Source organism: Austrofundulus limnaeus, unplaced genomic scaffold (assembly GCF_001266775.1).
Source record: "Austrofundulus limnaeus strain Quisiro unplaced genomic scaffold, Austrofundulus_limnaeus-1.0 Scaffold309, whole genome shotgun sequence".
NCBI classification, from domain to species: domain Eukaryota; kingdom Metazoa; phylum Chordata; class Actinopteri; order Cyprinodontiformes; family Rivulidae; genus Austrofundulus; species Austrofundulus limnaeus.
In genome coordinates this window covers 141,146-147,071 of record NW_013952711.1, presented here as the reverse complement: position 1 = coordinate 147,071, position 5,926 = coordinate 141,146, and positions in this window count along the sequence as shown.

Here is a 5,926-nt window from a genome sequence, read left to right as displayed (position 1 = left end):
ACACACGCACGCACGCACGCACGCACACACACACACACACGCACGCACGCACGCACGCACACACACACACAATGTCTACAAAATCTGACAGGTTGTTTTAGCTTAAAAATCTGGAACCTTTAAAATCAAGATTCACTGAAAAACATCATTTGTTCTGCTAATATAACTTTAAAGCAGTAGTTCAGAAGTTTTGAATTTGGGGCTGTGAGTAGGTTGTAAAAAATTTATGTTTTACCTGTAAGTAGTATTTACACTACTCAGAATTTGTCTCTAACCCATCTCAAGAGAACTATAGCTGTATATTACCTCCTGTAGGGTAGATCTCCTTTTTAGCTCCTTTGGTTTAAATCTGCCTATCTTAATTTTTAAGGTGTACCCCATTAGGTTAAATCATAAATATGGGGATGGCTGCTGAGGTGGGTACAAATGAGCAGAGATGGCTATGATGAGTGTATGGACAGCAAAATAATGTGCGTGGCCAAGAATACAGCTTTATAAGTAGTGAACACAAAAGACTGTTCAAAAGGCGATTACATGAGTCACTGCTGACTTGGTCAGAAACACTGAGGGTTCATTGAGACTGAAACAGAACATTTCCAGATTTTCTCACAATTTTTCCAGAGCTTTTAGCCTCCAACTTGTCACATTATACGACCCATTCTCACTCCTGACTCGTCAACATATTAATGCTTGGTCAGGAAGCCGTCCGCCCCCAGTTTTGGACACGTCGGGTACCCTTCTCGCGTCATTTTATAACAAGATGAGACGGAGAAGGAGGAGCGTGTTGTCATGTTTTTGAAAAGAATAGGAAATGCACAACAACTAACCATCCCAGGCCCTAAATTTAACTTCTGTTAGCCCTATACAGCCTATCCCYAGCCTCAGTTCCTAAAATTAACCATTAATCCTGATCCCTCATATTAACCACAGACCCCCAACCCAAAGTCCCCTATGTGGCGCAACCCGGAAAAGACGCGGGCGGCAATAGGCTGACATGAGGGGGGTACCCGACCCGTCAAACTGGACGCAGATGGTACCTGACCAAGCGAGTTGGGAGTGAGAACGTGTTTGCATTATAACCCTGCTTTGATCTTCTGAAAGTATGGATCTCTGCACATCAGTCTAGTTGTAAATGGCTGGATCAGGTGTTTCACAGCTAGGACAACTTACTTTACAAAGTACAGAAGCTGGAACAATTGATTTTTAGCTTTAATTTGCAAACATATTATAGTCTATAGTTGTACCCATACAGGCTAACATACTGTCAGTGTTTGAGCATGTTCGGGTGGAGGATCACGCACAGGGGGAAGTCCCAAACCAGACTGTAGGTTCATATCCAAATTAGCTTCCAGGCAGAAAACAGGTCCATTTTACTTTGTTGCCTTCACATCACAGATTCTCCCAGAGCTACTTCATCTAACTCGGTAAGTGATCTCTCCGAGTATTGTTTTCAACAAATGACATGATGGAACATGAAAAAGGTAAAGACTGGGACAGACACCACTATTCAAGAGTACAATGTTAAAATGAAAAGCATTAAAACCTGCATTCTGTTAAGTAGCGATTTCTTCTTCCTTTAGTTATATTTAGACACAATTCACATGAGGCTTCTGGCTAAGAGATAACGGTTAACACTTCAAACACCAAAACAAAACAGCAGCAATTTTGTTTAATGGATTCAGGTTAATATTTGAAGAAATACTGGCTTTTTGGACAATGTTGGATGTAAAGATATTGTTTGGGTTAATTATATAATAAATGTACGGCACATGAAATCTGAATAGGAATGACTGCTGGTTACTGTCATGTGACAGATATACTCAATCCAGCCTACAGCTATGAGTGTGAGAGCAGCGGAGGGCGAAGGGGAGTCAGATCTGCAAGTTCTTCATGCTTCGCTGATTCAGCGATAGTAGTAAATGAAACTGTGTATGAGAACAAAAAGTCACGAACTCTAAATGTTTTAGCATATTGGGACCACAGCCAGGCTGCATGCTGCACAATGTGGACGAATCTGTACATGTTTTGTCATATTTGTTTAAAAAAAAAACTCTCAAAAAGACCAAAACATCACCTCTCAAAAGCATTAAATTATGCAATATTTAATTCAGCTAAAAGCTCACACTTATTATCATGGCTTATTTCTTACTCTTTCAGCCACATAAACACTGCTTTTTAATCATCCTCTTTTATCAGTGATTACAAGATCATCTGAGACACATTTTGCACCAAATGTTTATGTTTTCAAATGCCACTTTTATACATTTAAAAAATGTATGTGCAGACATTGGAAAATTATACAACAACAACATCCTGATGCATCTCAGTAATCCAGGTAAAAAATCAAAAAGAAAAAAATTGTATAGGTCTTCTGGACGGGTTCTTCTCTAATGAAACATTTCGTCTCTTCTCCAAGAGACTTCTTCAGTCTGAGAGGTTCAGGCAAAATTCAGGCTTTTAAGCACTGCCTCCGTGTGACTGATACTCACATCACATGGCTATCGTTGACACCTAATTAACACTTATTGTTAACAGGGGGTGGAGTGATACTGGCAATGGCCGCGCTGTAGGAGGGGGACAACTGAAAATGGAGGCCTCCACCTCTGTTTAATGATGGACGGGGAAACAAAGCAGCCACTGTTCAAAAGAATGTCCCAACACAGACGAGCTACATCTAATGGCCAGAACTCTGCAGTTTTCACTCATTTACAGGCCAGCGGTCACTCTTTCAGAGATGAGGATGTTCTCATTCTTGATAGAGAGGAACGTTGGTTTGAGAGAGGAGTGAAAGAAGCCATTTTTGTGAAGAAAGACAGTCCATTAAACAGAGGTGGAGGCCTCCGTTTTCAGTTGTCCCCCTCCTGCAGCACGGCCATTGTCAGTATCACTCCACCCCCCTGTTAACAATAACTGTTAATTAGGAGTCAACGATAGCCATGTGATGTGAGTATCAGTCACACGGAGGCTGGGCTTAAAAGCCTGAATTGTGCCTGAAACTCTCAGACTGAAGAAGTCTCTTGGAGAAGAGACGAAACGTTTCTTTAGAGAAGAACCCGTCAAGAAGACCTACACAATTTTTTTTCCTTTTTTTCTTTTTTTTCATACAACGACAACAAACAGAAAAGCAGAGGGCATTTTTGTTGAAAATTTTAATTTTGCTAATAGGGACAGCTTCATCCAAAAGTTTAACTTTGGATTTAACTACACAACATTTTGAAAGCTCCAATGCTGTGGTTTATTGTTATTTTTTTTATATTGTCAAGTTTTGTTTTTATTGAATAACAGATTTGGACCTTTCAGAAGTTTTTGTGAACCCAGGCTGTGATTTTGTAAAAGAAGAAAATGTCACAAGTGGGTGCGAGTTGTAGAGTAGGCTGCAGTAGTATGGTATATTATAAAACAATAAGAAACTCAGAAACAAATTGAACTTCTGTTTGATTTCATCTTCTGGAGCATTGAGATACTATGAGTTAACCCAAAACTAAGGAGATACAATGTAAGATTTGTTTGAATGGACTATTGAAAGAAAATCACTTTTTTATGAAAAACAAAACCCTGGCAGCACATATTGTGTTGGAAAAGTAGCATTTGTGAAAACTCAGTGAAACCTTCCTCTGTAACTAAGGTTTGGACTTCCTGTCAGAACCACAGCAGACAGTTTGTGTTGGTAGTAAGATGTCACGCTTCATCATACTGAGCAAAAGTGGCTCCTCAGGGATGTGTTCGCAGTCCTTTGCTCTTTACTCTGCTGACACTTGCCAATTGAAGCGTGCAAGAATTCCCCCCACCATCATCACTACCATTAGTGAGAGCATCCTGAGCAGCTGTATGACTTCTTAGTCAAATGCATTTTAAATGGCAGGGAAAAGCTACATCATGTAATGAAAATGGCTAAAGGCTAGTTTATACTTRAGTTTTCACATCTTGTTGACACTGTTTCATGACAAAAATTGCACAGCGTTCATCTGTTTCCTCCCGCTGAAATCCAKTCTTGTACACCCTGACCCCAAGTTAGGACTCTATACAGACCTATGTGGCTCGTATTGTGTGAATGGTCAGAACTTTGTGGGCGTGTTTGTTTATGYGAAGCAGCGAAGTCGTTTTACATGTCATTTTGCTGAAAATGGTTCTCTTGAGGCCGGTTGTTAAATTAGTAAGTTGTAATGTGCAACCGACGTTCACATCTTTCCATCTCTACGGAAGAAAATGTTTCCTCCAACTCCTCATCCAACAACACGAGCCTCTCGTCACACTTTTATWTATCATTGGGTGTAAAAAATGACTATCTACTCTGCTGTCACTGTTGTTTATATGGTTAGTTACTGTATGTGCTATGTGTGCTTATGTGCTTTTGACAGATGAGACAACCATAACAAAGATATGTTTGGAGAAAAACAAACAGCATATCCACTCAAGCAAATTATACTAATTGTCAAGCTTGGTGGTGGAGGGTCGATGAATGGATTTGTTTTGCAGCCACAAGACCTGGGCACCTTTCAGTCCTTGAGTCAACCATTCTGACCAAAGTACTCTAGACCCAAATGAAAGACCATTGGTCCAACAGTTGAAGCTGTTGATGCAACAGAACAATAAACTCAAACACATAAACAATAGAATTGTAATGGATCAGTCGAAGTTCAGGCCAGAGATTGAAATAAATAAGGAGGCTCTGTGAAAGACTTGTGAACTGTCCAGGGTGAAGGTACAGGCACCAGCTTCCTGCACAGAAAGGCGAGTAAAGAAAATAGATCAATTTTTAGATAGATATACCTGAAGATTTAGAATATGCTGGAAAAACATGCATTTTTTATGTGAAAATACATTGTGATTGCTGGTGTCCTCCTTCAGTTAAAATTTAGTTATTCGCCATAGAAAACTACAGCTTAGACCTGTGTAATGTGGTGTATGGCAATATATCATAAAATATAGCATTATTTGCCACGCATCTTTTACTTGCTTCTTCCTTTTCGGGTTGCTGGTGCCAATGTCCAGCAGTCACTATGTAAGGGGCGGTGTACACCCTGGTTGTAAGTCTATCACAGGCACAGACACACGTAAACAAACATTACACTCTCTCACCAACACCAAGAAAAATTCAGCGTTATCACTTAGTCTAGCACTGCATGTTTTTGGTCTGTGAGAGGAAGCTGAAATACATGGAAAAAACCCACACATGCACAGGTAGAATATGCAAACTCCACCCAGAAAGGTCCCAGGCTGGGACTTGATCCGGCAACCTCCTGGTTGAGAGGCACCAGCTCTACCAACAGTGCCAAATAAAAATAAGAGAAAATTAAAACACTGTATTTTTGATGCCTGAGATCACACTTTATTTGCTGGTTTGGATTTCCTGGATGGCTTTGGTTGAAAACTATAAAAATTTAAGCTTGTGTAGAATGGGGTCTTGATTAAAAGGAAGGATGTTAGCACAGACTTAAATGGTTTCCTCTTCCATCAGTGTATGAATGTGATTTAAAGCACAGACTAGTTCCGACTATGTAGATTAGCTTTGTGTAGAGACGCAGTAGAGTGCTGTGTGAATGACGGCACAGATTGTGTTGTAAAGCACTTTGAGTGTTCTGGTTGGATAGAAAGGTGCTGAGTATAGTCCATTTACAATTACAATCAGTGTGTGTAACCTTGAGAGTGTGATTTACACATCTGGAGTTTCTCACATCTGCTATTTCCTTCACTGTAGCTCATTTGTGTGTGTGTGTGTGTGTGTGTGTGTGTGTGTGTGTGTGTGCTTTAGAGGGCTGGTGCCCACCACTGGTTCCACAGATAAAAACTGATTGAGTTCTGAAGATTTGTCAGGTAGAAAATTTGTAGCTGTCAGAGCTGACTGACTGAAATCATTTTTGTGTGTGTGTGTGTGTGTGTGTGTGTGTGTGTGTGTGTGTGTGTGTGTGTGTGTGTGTGTGTGTGT